The sequence below is a fragment of the Cygnus olor genome, chromosome 3, assembly GCF_009769625.2.
Source record: "Cygnus olor isolate bCygOlo1 chromosome 3, bCygOlo1.pri.v2, whole genome shotgun sequence".
NCBI lineage: Eukaryota > Metazoa > Chordata > Aves > Anseriformes > Anatidae > Cygnus > Cygnus olor.
Window position 1 is genome coordinate 58947872 of NC_049171.1, and position 17592 is coordinate 58965463.

General features: G+C 39.5%; 1 protein-coding gene across 47 annotated transcripts in view; it reads right to left on the reverse strand.

Moving 5' to 3' along the window:
• Nucleotides 1-11954, reverse strand: part of EPB41L2 (erythrocyte membrane protein band 4.1 like 2) — a 109315-nt gene extending 97361 nt beyond the window's left edge. For 27 of the 47 annotated variants that reach the window (XM_040553749.1, XM_040553742.1, XM_040553740.1 and 24 more), the window contains exons 1-2: nt 11838-11954; nt 8778-8859 (exon numbers count right to left, since the gene is read on the reverse strand). The gene's annotated coding sequence lies outside the window, so the exon portion shown is untranslated. Of the gene's footprint in view, nt 1-8777; nt 8872-11837 lie in introns of all 47 variants that reach the window. The other 20 variants (XM_040553750.1, XM_040553744.1, XM_040553735.1 and 17 more) reach the window with 9 other exon arrangements.
• Between the last annotated feature and the right edge of the window lie 5638 nt (nt 11955-17592).

Below are 17592 nucleotides of genomic sequence, written 5' to 3' on the forward strand. Positions count from 1 at the left end.
CTACAACCAAATCAGCAGACCAAACTAGAGAACTGAATACAGTACACATGCTCGCTTGGTTGAAAAGCACCGAATATCTGAGAAACCTCTTTCAGAATATTTTAGCCCTTTGCAGAATTAACAGCCCTTCAGGGTATCAGCATCAAAGACAATTTTGTCATGTGAATGACTGCTTACTCTTGAGAAAGAAGCGCAGCCTATGGCAGTGCTTTTCAAACACAGAGATAGGTCAGTAAATTGAAAGGAGGACATACCTCAAATGACAATAACGCATCTCTCTTTCCTCTAGCAGGGTAAAAGGAACAACTCTTTTCAAAACAAAAGGTGAGAAGCACTGGGTTGGAGCATGTTCAGTTTAATTTGATATTGCAAAAGAAGAGCCTTTAAATTGTAATCCTGCTGATATAAGGCCTATTTTAGATCATCTCGTTTGCAGCAATAGTTATGTTGTCCATTCTTAAAGAATTCAGAGCTGGCTGTTACAATTCCAGCTAGAGACCTGAATGCATTCACCTTCAAATAAAGGAACAAGAAGCCTTTCATACTTAGTGTAGTGTACTTAGCAGTGTAGCACTTAAAAATCCCAGCTGTGGGTCAGGTAACTTTTTACTGCTCTCAGCAGAGACAAAGTTATGCCCACCTTTACATCAGACCACTCTCAATTCATTACAAATGTTTCTTTAGCTAGGACTAGCAGAGCAAAAGCTGTCTTCAATTCTCCAGTAGCTCAGGCCTTTGCAAACAACAGTAGTGTTACTTCAGAGCTAATTCAAGCGGAGACCACAAAAGACAGTGAAGTGGGGAGAAGAACTGTATGAAGGGATTGCACTGAAAGGATGAAGGGGAGCGAAAACAAGGAAATACACCTTTGGAGGATAAATTGAAATGGAGGGGGTGGGAAAAGAAATCCAACTCAAAAGAGTACATCTACTGCTGTAAATAAAAAATAAAATAAAAAATTCAGGTGCTTAAAGACCTTCTGGCTTAGCCTCCATACAGACTACAGTTACTCATCCTCCTCCTTTAAAGGCCTCTCTCTCCTTATTTTCAAGGGCCCATGATAGGACAAACAGTTCAAAACTACCATACCTATCTATGGACACAGATATCACTACTTTTAAAAGCTGAAATTTTGTATTGAGGAAAAAATTACAACTCTGCTAGTAGACAAACTTGCTGTTCAAATATCTGCACATGCAAGACCAAAGTTTCACAAGAGACATGCTATTCTTTAAGCTTAACACAGCAGACAAAGGAATAACAAATCATAGTCAGGAATGTCTCAAGTGTCTCCATCTCCAATTCACCCCTACATAGGAGCACATTTTCCCCTTTGTGCCATCACAGTTCATGTATCATTTCAGACTGATAATACTCAGCAAAAATATGCTTAAAGAAAAAAAAATCACGATTCTACTTTACACTACAGAAAAGTAGAAACAATTGTATCTTTAAGCCTTAAAAAATTCCATGGCAAAACATGGTTGGTTTTATATAAAATATATAACTGCTAATACTCTAACATTAGTAAACAAGCAACTAGAAAGACGACAGGTGAGATTTCCATTAGAGCAGCATCTTGCTTTTTTAATAAGAATGTTTAGTACTCATGAAGCTTTGCTTCGACAGGCAAAGTTATTTCATAATTCTGTTTCTCCTACGTTTCACAAAAGAAACATACACTGCAAAACTTTCCAACTTTGTAGAGAAACCAAACAAACACTGTTTGTGTGGGAAAGTTACTCATATCTTTACAACACCAAGAAACTTGGTAAGAGAATTTCCACGCAATTACTCAAGTACCAGCAACATTCTTGAATTACCAGAGAATCACCCCATAACTGAATACATTAGGCAAAAAAAGTAAATACACAAAATCAGACATTTCCGTATCTGTAACACTATTAGACAATGAGTCATTTCTATCATGGAAAATCGTAACAATGCTTCAGTATATAGAAGCCCTCTTCCTCAAATCAAGATGGGATACTTTCAACAATTGAAGTGCCATCTGACAGCAGGCTAATGCCATCACAACACAGTGCTGCCCCTCTGATTCCAACAGATGCTTAGCAGATATAGACTGTGCGGTAACTGGATCAAACATTTTTGAGGAAGAACCTGAAGCTAGTTAACAGAAGCTATTCTTCTCTAAAAAAAATAAAGAACTCCACATCCATGAAAAAGAAAAACTTTGTTTCCCCAAGTAAAAGGGATATTCTTTATTGCATTTTATACTGGAAATGAGGGTGAGGTAAGAACAAACGTTTAACAAGTTGCAGAAAACATGGGAAAAGTACTACCTAATGCAAAGTTTAGTTCAAAAGGTGGATAAAGCAGGATGTTCCTCTAGAAAAAAAATCTAGGTGCGTACTGCTCTAAGTTACAGCTCACTAAATTTTAAAGGAAAATAAAGTTTTCTACTAGTAATTTCTCTGAAAGAGGCAAACTAATTCAAAATGTATTCACATTGAAATAAAGAACAACTTCCAATAATAAACATGGGGAAGGCCATTAAAAAACAACACAAAATGCACACTCAAGAACACAATGAATCCTTAATGTAAATATAAATATTTACGTATTTAGTAAAGTTAGAAACAATCAAAAAAACCCATGAGGACATCAATATGTTTTGCAGTACTGCCTTACACCATCTTGTGATGGTTAAAACAAAGCATTTTGCCTATTACGAAAATTGGAATAACTTCTTCATATACTATGCAGTAACACGAGTACTTTTGAGCCCTGCTCCAACTTATCATTGCTCAAAATACTGCAACTCCAGCTTTGAAGTGATAGCTCATCAAAAGCACAGTAATATTGAAAGAATATGGTCAGAGCAAGGAATTGACCTCCAACATGAACATGCCAAGTATTAAAAAAAATGTATAAAGCCTCCTATTTATCTTCTATAAAAAGTTTTTAAAACAACACTAACTTCACACCAACCAGGCTACCTTTAAGTTCTTAAATATAAGTATCTCTTCTAATGATGAACCATGAAATATGCAATAAAAAAAATTTATAATCCCTTAACCAACTTATTTTTGTTAGGTGCCTGTTCACTCTGAAATGCAGGTAATTTGTCTACCCTACATCTAGATGACAATTCTCTCCACTACAGTTTTTCCTTGAATCACCAACTTCTTGAAACCCTGAGCCCGGATATTTCTTGCAAAGTTTAAAAAAAATGAACCTGAAGAACTGCATCTGCTAGAAGCCAGTAGCCAAGAACAGCTCTAGCCATCACTTAACTCTACAGTGCTGACTGCTCCAGCTGAAGCTGGGTTTTTTTGGTTAGTTGGTATTCTTTTTTTTTTATATAAGAAAAGTTGCATTGAATAAGATCTCCAAGAACACGTACATTAGGTTCTTTTAATTTGACTTGCTATCATAACTATACGATCATTTTACCAACACACACCTATGGACATGCTGCCTGAGTTATCTAAAACAAAGCTTCAGTCAGGGAAAAAAATAAAGATCAGCTGATCAGAGGAAAAAAAATTCTTCCCCAAAAAATGCCTCTGCTTTTACCTTCTTTACATAACCAAAGGTCAGAATATATTCACAGAATATACCCATTTGTTTTGTCTTGTGCAATTAAATTAACTGCTTATTTACTGATTCTTCTGGCCAGCATCATATACTTTTGTTAACCTTGGAAACAGTTAGAATTTAAAGACTAACACCTATAGAAAAGTATCTTTAAGGTAACTACATAAATAGTTATAAACCATTTAACAAAAGAAAGGAAAAATGGACTTGTTTTTAAAGGGAGTTTAAAAACAACCTTTGTAAGCTTTTGAACAGAAAGAATCCAGGTACTTCAGTGATTATCCTTTCCAAGCAAAGATCACTCAGAAAAAAGAAAGTATGTGAACCTTAATGTTAATAAACTTTACATCTAAAACTGTAACATACTTGTATTTTTTCGTTTAAAAAAAACATAGCTTTGCCAGGCAAATTACTCTTCTCACATAATTCAACAGTTTATGGATATGGATGTTTCAGGTCAAAAAATTAGGGCTCACGACAGTGAATAAGAAGTTCAGCCAGTATCAGCTGTTTTCACCTGGTCCTATTCCAAAGTTTTGACATTATGTTTTTGACACTATGTACGGGGTATGTCATGCCTTTTGTCTAAATACCTAAATGTCTAAATGACTCTAAATACCACCAACAGTTGGGGAATTCTACTGTAAACCAACCATCTTCATACTAGCTTGAGTTCCAAGGCAATATCTAGGATAACAAAAAAAAACTATTAATAATTTTGGAAAACTGATCAAAAGGTCTGAAAGATACAGAGCTGAGTTTTAATAAAAGCAAATACCTTAAGTGAACGCGCTGCCAACATATTAGGAGCATATTTTGTATTTTTCACCATAGCCTTTCAAAAATCCATTCATAAGCAGTAAGTGAAAACACTTCCATTTTTAGCCCAATACTCCAAGTCTGATGATGCCTTAAGAACTAAATCACTTAGATTTCCAACAAGTCAGCACACTAAGAAATACTTCAGCTAATACATGTTTATTTTTTAATAGTGCTTCAATAGGCATTCTAAAATACACGAAACAGAACTCCATAATACATATGGAGACCAGAAGTAATGCAACCTCTGACATCATCCTTTCGTATCAGAACTAAAATTGCACAAACTTTTCCTTCAGAAAGATTTGTCCCACGTTTAATACTTAGTCTCTATTTGAGACTGAAATTTTCTGTCAGGATAACTGAGCTTTCATGGTCTAAGGATGAAAGTAAAATGTGGGGTTATGTATCTTTTGCTAAAAGAAGTGCACATGCATGTGTATACAGGGGTGCAGTGGTAAATATATTTCTGGCTTCAGCCCCAACAGATCATCCAATTCAAGAAGCTGGAATACCAAGTTGTATCTGTTATATATGGCTGCTTAAAACTTGCTTAATTCAATACATCATATGCATACTCTCCCCAAGTCAGAACATTGTGGTTTACTAACATGTTTCATTTTAAGATTTCATTTTGTATTTGGATGAAGTTTTTGAACATAAATCTATAACACTAAGTCATTTTACAGAGCACTTTTATGGAGAACACCTTTTTCCAAGCATTTTCTCATCTACAACACAAGATTGAAGTACTCCCAGATTCACTTCTGTAGAGTTTCATTTCTGCTACAGTGCAAGAACGAAGTGCTGGTAATACTGTAAACTCCCCCCACCCCCAATATTTTCTCTCAAGTATTCAGTCTATATTTTAAGTCATTATTCTATTCTGAAGTTATCCCATGGAAGTTAAATCATAGAATGGCCTGGGTTGGAAGAGACCTTAAAGGTTATCTAACTTCAAAACCCCTGCTATAAGCAGGGATGCCACACACTAGCTCAAGTTAGCCAAGGTCAACATGAATAAATACCATAAATAACATCTGAGTTTCTGGGATGGTACTACGCTAAGATCAAATGTAACAAAAAAAATGTTTTAATATGGCTGTTTTTTATTTCACCTTTTCTCCTGAATTGAATTACAAGATAAAGACTGGGTATGGATTTCAGTCTCAGAAGTGTGCATCTTCCTCTTTGAACTAAAAAAAATGCCTATATTTGAACAAATTTGGGGAAAAAGTTACAGAGTACGGCATACTCATCAAAAAAGTACTTCATACTCAGGGATGGGCGAAAAAAATAACAGAAAACCATCAGTGTACAGTTCTTAACCACCTCCACAAATGTTAACTGCTTTCTGTAAAACACATCCGTAAGCACACACAGAATAGTGTGAAAGTAAGCCCAACACACCTTTAGTTAATTAGCATGAGATCCACAACAGGTTTAATACTACTTTTAATACTAAACACTTGCAACATGTCTTTGTTGCCTCAGCCTCCACAAAGATTACTCAAGGGCTGGAGCACCTCTCCTATGAGGAAAGGCTGAGGGAGGTGGGGTCGTTCAGCCAGGAGAAGAGAAGGCTCTGGGGTGACCTTTCAGTACTTAAAGGGGGCCTACAAGAAAGATGGGAAGGAACTTTGTCAGGGAGTGTGGACAGGGATAGTGGCTATGAAGTAGAAGAGAGTAGGTTTAGATTGGATGTTAGGAGGAAATTCTTCACTGTGAGTGTGGTGAGGCCCTGGCACAGGCTGCCCTGAGAAGCTGTGGATGCCCCATCCCTGGAAGCGTTCAAGGCCAGGCTGGATGGGGCTTTGAGCAACCTGGTCTGGTGGAAGGTGTCTCTGCCCACGGCAGGGGGGTTGGAACTAGATGATCCGTAAGGGTTACTTCCAACCCAAACCATTCTGTGATTCTGTGCTTTTTTTGTAAAAAAGAGGGTAGTAACATTGATACATAGCAACCTCAGGCTTGACCTGAGCAGCTGCCTCTGACCATTATGTAGATAACCTCTTGTCAAAGATTACTGCAATACAGAAGCATTGACTAGAGAGGGGACAAAGCAGCCTTAACACCAAACACTGCCTGAAATAAAAAGTTTATACTGAGACATTCTTTGTGGTTCCAACCCCACCCCCTCCAAACACGGGATTTGCTGCAGATTCATGGTCTGATAATGCAACATCCTACCAAGAAGAGTACCCAAAAAGCCATACAAGAAAAAAAATCCAGTCCTCTAAGCGAGGATGAATGATATATAGGCTTACTATTTGGCCACACTTTTAATTGACTGATGGGAGAACAGCAGCAGTTACGGTATTATCTTAGTACAGCTTCAAAAGGAAGTAACAGAACAGGGAATAAAAGGACAAAAACCAACTTCTTTCAACAAAGGAAACAAATAGTTCATTTCCAAATAGGGTCTACAAAGTACAAAATGCTGTATTCGGAAATTAAAAAAGAACTTTCAGATCCTAAACTGAAGTGTTCAAACTGAAGTAAGCTTGTATTGCGTTTTTAATTTTTGCAGGATAAATTCCATGCATTCTAAAATATTTTATTAAATCTTTGTGAGTAACAGAAAGCAATAAAAATGTCTGAATAAATGTGAACCCCAAAAGTGCATATTAATAATCATTTTTGAATTTTGTTTTGACTTTCAGAAGTAATATACGTGCTGATTCAACAATCAGAATTTAAAGCTCCGCCTATGATCCAATTCAAAAGCTTCCAATAAGAATATATACTTTAAATCGCATATACAGGATAACGGAGCATTTCAAATTAGAAAAAGCTGTTCTAATCTTCCGTTTTTCCATTGTGGTAAGAGATCACATCATGCATTTTAAATATGCACTGAAGAATGTTATTAAAAATACAAAAACTATGTTCTTAAGATGTTGTAGTCAAATTCTTATCCAGGCCACGAAAAAGAATACCGCATTTATACTCTATACTTCTATAGCCACAGAAATGGGATAGCAGTAATTTACAGTAAAATCTGGTGTTACATTTAGCTGTACAACACTACTAATTACAGGATAATTTCAACAATAAATATTTGGTTAAACTCTGCTTTGTCATCAGTGCAAGTAATTTAAGCTGAAACTGATCTTTCAGAGAGTCCAAACTTCTCTTTTGGAGACTATTTTTATTTTCTGGTAACTGAACATCTTTTCTTACAGAACATTTCTCTAGAAATAGTGCTTTGCAAACAGAAAACCACACAGACAATGTTAGAAGTAAAAGAGAAGATTCAAACCTAGAGCAGCAAGGCAATTTATAGTTTCTTTTAAACCGTCCTTAGCTAACCCTATTTTACTATTCAATGCCAAAGTCTAACAACGAATGACTTCACAGAGCACATAGGCTGCATCACTTAATAACAGTTAGGCAAATTAAAGACAAGCTATATCACACCCTTCTTCAGAAAGCATCCAGGGAGGAAACAGACACAGAAGAGTATCAGCACCACGGTAGATATTAGATCAAGCAAAACACTTGTGGTTAGGCTCCTGGACACTGTCAGAAGTCTCCAGTTTTACAAAGATCCTCCTGCAATGCACAAGGTCTCTAAAGAGCCAAGCTACTGTTAATGAAGGCACTACACAGATGAACAGCAGTGCTATCTTACCTCCACAGGAAAAAAATACAAAGCAAACCAACAAAGAAACCAACAATAAAAAATACTACCTGCTTCTGAGAATATTCAGAGGCAGACAATCAGTATTTTATGGAAGAGGCCAACTTAACAGAGGTCAGGCCTTCAGAGCATCTCATATACTCCAGCCCAGTCAGCAACTCTCATGCCACCACCAAAGGAATTCATGAAGCGCAGATCTGAATGTAGGGATCTGAAAGTAGCCTTTACAAGGCCTCAAAGATTACCTACAATCCAGTCATCTACTCTGGTAAGAATGAGAAGAGATCCAGACCCAGCTTTCCTCCAGAACCAGGAAAAAGCTGCTACACACAGAACATGCTTTTTGCCTCTCACTAGCCAAACAGAATTTTTAGATTACTCTATAGTAATTAATCAATACCCTGTTGATACAGCTTTCACATAGCCTGTAAATCTTTACAAAGTACTCAAGACAAGGTGAACTCTAAGGCAGAAATCAGTCACGAGTAAAATTTTCTTCACACAGCAGTTTAGACAACATTTGTGATAATTAAGAAATTAAGGTTTGCTAAAGGTCAAAATGCTGTATCATTAGTATGTTCTTGTCTGTGAAATATTACAAAGTTACCACATTTAACCATGTAAATTTATCACATTAACAGCAAAATCTTTTATAAGAACCTGAAACAGAACACAGAACTTTTGCTATTTAGAAAACTCCTATAGTGAATTTTCTGATATTAAAAGCAAAAACAACAAAAAAGTCACAAGTTACCTTTAACTCCAATAAAAGCCTTGAAGACTGGCAAAATACGATCAACTACGACAACTGGATAACAGCCCAATATCTTCTTTATCTATAAGAGAATCTGGAATTAAATTTGTAGTCAAATTACACCAAACATCACCCCACTAACTTTAGGATTTAGAAAACCAGAAAAGTGAAGTTGTGCTTAAATGAGAAATAACTAAGGTGATAACACCCCTACAAATACTAAGAGGGTTAAAAACAGTAACTCAACTTGAACTGTCATTTTATCTGTTTTCAAAAATGTAAGAGTGTGGCAGTTAATAATAAAGTCTAACTCTTAAAGTCAAGAAGAGACATTTCCTTCTATTTAGGAAGATGGAAATAACCCCTTACTATGCAGTTTGACTTCTTGTATAATCCAGGCTATAACACAATCACACATTCCCACATCCCCTTTTCTTATGTCAGGCAATTGTGCAAGCATACAATGAGCAGTTTTCCAGTACAGCTTTTTCTGGGTTCATTCTGCTTGTAGTGAGGACAAAAACCCACCTTCCCCCTCCTCATCTACCCTCAACAACATAAGATCATTTCCACAATGAAACCACCATTTGAATTAGTACATTTTTCTCAGGAAGTATTAAATCTTACTTCAAGAATACCTAACAGTAGTGAATCCACTATATACAACCTTTGATAGCAATTTTGCCCTATTGAAATCTACAGCAATAAACTGAAATGTAGAAAACTTGTCCTCTCTCAGTAGAGTAATACTGTATACTATAGACATAACTATAAGGAGCATAGGCTGTTTAGATTCTCTTTCTAGATAGTGAATCCTTTCATAGCCACTACTAGCTGCGTCTATCAGTCTTATTTTGTTCCCTCCCCTTTTAACACTTGAATAAATCAATCTTCTGTACTGAGACATGCTTCTCAGTTCTTGCAACACTTTAAAATCTTTCCAATTTTTCTTACAATATTATCACCTTTCAAAAGTTCTCAATGCCACAAGTGAATGCAGAATTCAAAAAGTAATCCCATAAGCACCAAATACAGAGTAGAAAGATTACATTACTTTGCCATGTATTTTAAATGCTGTTTGGAAACCTAGTTTGATTTTTTTTAAAACAATGACTTACAGAGAGCTTATGCTTAAACAACTATTAGCAACAACCCACAAAACCACCACAAGAGTCTTTAAATGTTCCCAGAATGCTTTCCTGTTCTCCCCCATGACCTGTGTTTGTCATCCTTAAAGGTATGACTCAGGAATGGGCCACATGAAAAACACATGTTTTGTCTATCTACTACAATCACTAAATGATTTACACCATATTGAATACAGTAAGTAATACAATCATTCTCCAGGTTAACCCCCTGAATAAGAACGATTTAACTCCACAGTATTCATTGAGTATCTGAGTTGGAAAGGACCCAGAAGGATCGAGTCCAGCTCCCGGATCCCAAAAGGACCACCCAAAAAATCCAGTCATGTGTCCAAGACCGTTGTAGCATTGTCCAAATGCTTCTTGAACTCCGGCAGACTCAGTGCCGTGACCACTGCCGTGGGGAGCCTTTGCCAGTGCCTGACCACCCTCACTGTAGCTTGTCCCCAGGAAGACATCAACAGGTCAGACTGGCTTCAAAGAGCCACACTTATTTGCACCTACTTTTAAAGTCATATCAAGAAAAAGTGGTAATAGAAATTTCTTATGGATTAACTGCAGTTGCTGGAGACTTATGAAATCAGAGGTGGAACAAAAAGTATATTTCCAAAGAAATGAAGCCTCTAAGTCTACTCCATATCTTAAGTTTGAACTCTTCTTCACTTTCAGCATGCACACACACAGAACATATACTATTGAAAGTCTTGTCTAGACCTTTCTAAGTGAAGTTACTACAACACAAACTCCTCTGCCACGGGTACAAGCTGTTGATATAAACAGAGATCCACAGCCTCTGAGAACCAGGAAGGGAAGGTCTATTCTAGGCTCAAAGGGAATCAAACTCAGCAGAAAGCTGCAGTTCAAGCAAGAGAAACCATAGAGATTAACACCAGACAGAAAACAGCACGGTAAGCAGAAACTTGTTGGAGAGGAGGAGAGCAGCAACTGAAACAGAGCCCTTCAGCTGAACACCCTTCTGGGGCCATTCTCGAGTGACAGAGGATGGCACCAAACAGCGCCCGCTCTGTGACAGGTTGGCTCTACAGTTTAAGGGCCGAGTTCATCTCCCATTCGAAACTTTAAAGTATCATGCCAAAGAACGCAATTTTAATAGGAAATAGCCAAAAAGTAAAGAAGCACTTTATCATTTCAAACCCTCCAGCTCTGGAAGTTTTATTATAAGAGTTTGCTGAAGGCTAAGTTTTGCAGGACTATGTGCTTGTAGTATGTTACTCACACTCTGGTTGGTACCACACATGCTATCAGACAGGAAAACAAGGCAATAAAGCACTACGTGTCAATGAAATAGCTATAAATTACATGTTTTTAATTAAAAATGGGCCTCGGACAGCTTTACAAGAAAAAAGCATCCTAATTGACCTGTTTGCTAGCCGTTACTAATATCAAAGCACCTCGACCCGAATTCACTCCCTTACTGGCTGCTAATTGCTCCCCGCCAGCGTTCCCATTTCAGAAGGCGTTTCTGGAAATTGCAACCCTTAGGCTGACAACACCGCAAGCTAACTCCTTCTACGCCTCTCGGGGATCACTCACAAAGTAGCCCCCCAGCCGCCCCCAGCCACACACCCCGACCCTCCCTGTCTCGGGGCAGGAGACCAGGACCCTGCAGCCCCCCCCCAGCTCCACCCCCCCCACCTAACGAACCCCTCCAGCGCGGCCCCGGGGCCCCCGCCCGCCGGCAGGCGGAGCCGCGGCCCCCGGGCGCAGAGGGGCGAGCCCCGGGGGCACCCCCCCGCCGCTCCGGACGCGCTTCCCCGGGGCCGCTGCCGCCCCCTGCCGTCCTCGCTCCTCCCCCGGCTCTGACAGCGCCGGGCCGGGCCGGAGGCACGGAGAGGGGCAGGGAGCGGGCAGCGCCCCCCTCCCGCCTCCCCGAGGCTCCCCGCCCCGCCGTTACCCCGTCAGCTGCCGGCCCAACGGCCGCCCCACGCTCGCGTTGCCGCACAGAGACCCCCCGGCCGCAGCCGCCGGCGCAGCCCGGGAGAAAACCCCGCGCGCCCCGCCCCCCGGCCAATCCGCGCCCGCGCCCCGCCTCCCGCCACGCCTCGGCCGCGCCTACTCGCCGGAGGGCCCGCCCCGCGCCCTGCGCCCCGTCTCTATTGGCTGTGGGAAACGTCGATCGTGGGAGATGCCCCGCCCAGCACACCCGCCGCGTTCCAACGGCCGCCGCCTCCGACGGCTGCCGCCCGCTGGGCGGGGCTGGGCGCTGAGGGACGGGGACGGGGCTGGGGCTGGGGCTGCCTATGTAACGCACGGAAAGGTTTCCTGGTTTGGAGAAGAGCTGGGCAGAAATATAAGCTATATTCTATGGAATCCCTATGTCATTTCTGGGAAAGCTAGGATTAGATGGAAGGGGAAAGCAGGATCACGACTAAGGCTGCTGGGTGTTGTTTGAGGGCTTCTAAAAACTCTAGAAACTTTATTGAAAATTTCTGCGTGGTGCTGTGTGCCACATCGCTTGAACCATATTTTGTAAAGGGATTTGTCTTCACAATGACGGTCTTACAATGCCAGGATGTCATTTAGAGTAGCTTACTGAAAATTAAGTCAACGGGCAATGTACCATAAAATTTCTGGGTGTTTCATAATGCTTAAGATGGAGAACTCAATTAGACACCTAGGACTGATGAGCATCTTTTCTTTAACCTTGGTGCTTCAGAAATAAAAGCAACCCCACAGCTCATGGGAGTGCTATTAAAGGAAATTAATGTAAGCACACAGAGGAGCAATGAGCCACTGATGATCAGAGAGGAAGTATTTATTAGGTATCTGTGCTTAATTCAGCGTTGTTCTGCATGCAGTGGAAGAGGTTAGGGACCAATAATTAAAGAGTGAATTATAATGCATGTGCACAAGCAATTTGAATTCTGACGTTTACTAGGTGTACTGCTTGATGTTGTAATCTTCATATTTCATTATAGTGTACAATTGAAATAAAGCTAAATTAAAATTTTTCAATATCTCTGGGTCCACGCTCAGAAACAAAATCAAAAAAAAAAAGCCCGCGACTCTTTCAAAGAGGGGATGAAATACAACTTTTCAAGAGAATCAGCCACCGTGGTTCTTTCTTTGATATAGCAGGTGCTGCAATTACCACAGCACCAGCTGGGTTAGGTTTGCACTCCTAAGTGCTTTTTATATTCAGAATGGTCTCCAAAACTGTATATGTGGTCTTCTCTGACCTATTCCTGAGGTGCTTTAATATATCTGAGCATGAAGGAACGACAGCAGAATATGTTCCAGTTCCTCAAGAAAATAATACACCAGCTTCAGGTGCCTTCATAAACCTTCATAAAAACAGTAACTGCTACCTTTGGAGGCTTAATTTACAGACTCAATGGGAGATGCTTGGTCTGTGCAGCCTTCTAAGGCTACCTGAGTTTCCACGATCCAGTTTGCTTTTTCTTGTTATTGCTAGCAATTGTTTGGCTGCCAGTGTTTAATACCATTGGCCTGAGCAAGTTTAGTTGGCACAGGACTAAAACCAGCTGTGCCTGCAACGATCTTGTCTTCAGTAAGGTTCCCAGCGCTGCTAAAACCAATGGAAATGCCTCTAGTGAAATCTGCCCAGATTAGAAAATTCAGGAAGACTGTAAAAGAAACAGCTTCTGACTTGCCTCTTTTTGCTGCTTTCCTCAGACAGCCTCAGACACTGCTCTTGAGAAGCCCAGTTAGGAACACCCCCCAGAGAGGTTTATTTACTCTGATGTTTATTCTCACGCTGGTTTTAGGCCGTTTGTTTCTGGAAAAATCTGCTGCCATATAACAAACTTCCCTTCTTCTCTGGTGCATAACTTTAGGAAAGTAAATAGCCTGGCAGTTTCATTGGTTTTAAAAGCTGTGTTGATTTTCTTTAAAGCATAGCAAAAATGGAATACAATTTTTAGTGTATGCTCTTTTATTATGGGATGTATATGGCCTAAGGACTAGAGGATGTAGGCAATTTCATAAGCACAGTAATGAAACATCTGGGTAGTCAAATGTCATTCCATCTACGTGACAGGTGGTCATTTTCCTAGGCTGCTAACTTTTAGATGTATTGCTGCGGTTCTAGCAGCAGGGAAATGTTGGTAATATGATCTTAAATATTCTCCACTAGCTGCGGTTCTAGAACCAGGGAAATGTCGGTAATACCATCTTAAATATTCTCCACTACCCTCTCTCCACTCTTCTGAGTTTTTATCTAAATTTTGTGTAGGTGCTGCAGTGAAAAGAGCACTCTGTTGTTGCATTCAGTATGCAAAATTTCTTGAAAGTGCTGATACAGCCAAAGCACCGTTTAACGGAAATAAAGACGGCAGCAATACAGCTGAATGCAAACAGCAAATTCTGAACCTCACATTGGAGCTGCTGTTTGTACAGATGAGAACTCTGTAGTAAAAAGGCTGTTTGCTCAACTCTTGCCAGTAGGCTTCTCAGCTTTACCTCGATGATATTAATTTAACTTCCCCTTTATAATGTTTGTCCTGTGAAGACTTCACATTAGCCTGGCAGCACAGCCATCAGCAGCATCTGTTACAAAGGAAAATAAATGAGGAAAAATATTCATTTCCCATTATAAACTTATGATGTCGAAAGAAAACAAAACGTAAGGAAAAATATTCATGTTGCCTTTGTTTTATGTAAGGATTTCTCCATTTTAGAGATTTTGAAGAAACAAATGAAAAAATATTCCAAGTAATGGCTGAAGCAAGTAAACATACTAGCAGTAAAAGTGTGTAATCTATTCCTAGGACAATAATGTAACTACTGTTGATTTTTAATTACTTTAAATTTAATTATTCAGCACCACCATTGTGGTTTTTAATGAATAAAACTGAGTTGTTACTGGTCCTGAAACAGTGTATCGGTCCTTGTTCCACAAAGTTTTCTTGTAAATGGGAAAAAGTTTCTAGAAGGCTGCTCTTTGGAAGGGAAGTCTCTCTCTCTCTCTCCTTTTTTTAATTCAGAGGTCAGTTTGGTGGCATGTTTGCTAGCATTCAGCAAGGTCCCAAGGAACTGGAAAAGTGGGTGAAAAATATCTTCTGTGACAATAGAAAACATGCTACCACATACAAAATGTGCTCTAGGAGAAGAAGTTCATTGTACTTGAAACTTTATTGTGATAAACCTGCATTATTGATGAAGCCCCTCTTCATGGACAGACTTTTAGATCTATTGGCACATGAGGTTTCGTGTGCGCAGCAACGCGAGGTGTGTGCAGTGTCTCAGGGTTACACAATCTATGCACGCTCACAAAGTGATGTGAAAGGCACGCGTCAGCATCACAGGAGTGGATGTTGCCACTGTATTTGATTGCTGGTCAAGGAATGTCACTTCCAAACGTGTGATTCTTGCTTCGCATTTCTGGCAGTAGAACAGTGCAGTGGATTAACTCTGGCCTCAGATTTTGACACATCAGATAGAGCCCAAAAAAAAGAGCCAGATTATATTGCTCTAGTGTGAAGGCATGACTTTTCTCACTCCCCAGCCGTGGTGCTGACAGGAGGGACAAATGCAATAATCCCACTCTGACAGTTCTTACATGATGATTGGAAACTGATAAATATAATTGAAGGATTCTGAAGTGATTAAGATTCCAATCTTGCAGACGCTACTGGTTAAAGGACTCACTGCTGTGTCAGTGCGCCTTTTGAATTACTAGGATTCTTTGTGGTTACTGCTACCCTGCCTTGAGGACTGTCCTCAAGTTAGGACATGTTGCCTCTGTCAAGGGAGATGTTGAATGTCAGACCCTACCATTAAAGAAAAAAGCTTGCTTTTATCTCTGGCACAACTTAAGGGACCCTGTGTCTTTTACTGCAATAGAAATTGTTAGAGTTACAAGTGCTAAATGAAAAAATAAATAAAATAAAATAAAATAAAATAAAATAAAATAAAATAAAATAAAATAAAATAAAGAATCCAGAAGGTGAGCAATGTGTGATGCAAGCTAAACACAATTAATTTAAACCCTTTGCTCAACTGAAAGTATTGGGCTGGCGGATTCACATGTGAACTATACCATGTTGGCAGTGAAATTGGTACCCGTAGGTGATATTTGTCTTTTATCTCTAGACTTCCCATTTGTTTGATTCAGCAGTGTTGTTAAGTGTCAAAATCAACCCCACAACATGAATTCCCCCGAACGGTAAAAAAGCCAAGTAATAGTTCAAAGTGACTGCTGATGTGAAAAGCCTGTGTTCTCTTGATGTTGCTGCTTGGCATTGCTACAGACTGGGTAGTGAAGCGGATAACAAATATTGGCATGGGTAAGTGGCAAGTGTCGCTGAAGACCTAGATTTTGTTCTACAAACAAACATCCACAACACACAGAAAGATCCAACCTGGCAGGCAAACCGGACCTCGGAATCAGTTATGCCAAAAGAAATGTAGTTGAAACATTTTTATGTGGTAATGAAGTAGAGGAGAAAAACCATTAAGAAAGAAAAGAATTATTTCATAGCTGAACCATTACAAACAATGGAAACTCCAGAAAAAAAATAATAATAAAAGCAAGGGATGTGTGCCTTTTGTAGCTCAGTAAAAAATTCATTGCTGCATATCTGGAGTTCCTATGGCAAAGCTGATAATTCTCATTTCAAATACAATCTCAACATCTCACAGTTCTAAAATGTTTCTAATTGTACCTAATTTATTTAAGTACTTATGAAAACTTCTGGACTCTGGCTGGAGAGAGCCTGTCTTCAGAACATCAAAAGCTGTGATAGATCCATTTGGCACATACACACTAGCTGCAGCTATTAGGTGTAAAGCCATAAAGTGAAAGGCATTTGGCATGACTGAATGACCACTGCACAAAGAGGGCAAAACAGCCAGCTCGATCCTACGCTGGAGAAGAAAGAAGCTGAACGTAAAAGAGAGGGTTGGAAGAAAACGCTGCCTGCCTGAGACATCAATGTTCATGTGGAAAGGATTAGATGAAATGGATGCATCAACAGTAATAATATTCTGAGTTCCTATACATCCTATAGCTATCTCATTAAGGTAACAGAAGGAAACAGCCTCTGTGTTCTTTGTGCAGGGATGTGCATAGCTGCTATTGCCTCATCAGGAGATCTCTGTGTGCCTGTACGGGTTCCGATCTCCACTCCTGCTTTAAGAGTACATTGCTATAAAAGTGTGCAGACCATGCTAATCTGTTCTCCTCCTGAGGGTAAAGATTTTCTTGGTTTGACTTCTACTTTACAATTTCAGAGTGAGCAGATGGGGTTGCATGAGAGAGCTCTCACGTAGCTGACAAAAGCTATGCATAATTATTACAACTGAAAGAAAATTTAATGTGGCTGATAAATGGTATCTTGGAAAAAAATGTATGCTGGAAAGGCCATTTTTTTATTTATATTGGAGCACCATGAGAGCTGTACCTAAAAGGCTCAGGTCCCACTCTAATGGTAAAATGGAAATTTATGTCACCAGCATAGTACCTATCATACCTATTCCTAGAATCAACCAGCTAAAGAATATGTGACCAAGCTGTGGGCAACCTTACCACTCAACTAAATTTGAAAAAAACAAGGCTGATTATAACTCAGTGTAAATCACCTAACACCTCGTAGGAAAAGACTCCCCAGGAGTCTTTAAAGAAGTACTTGTGATCCGTATCCTATGGTAGGAAGACAAAGAATGCTTTCAAAAGAGCGTATTGCAAT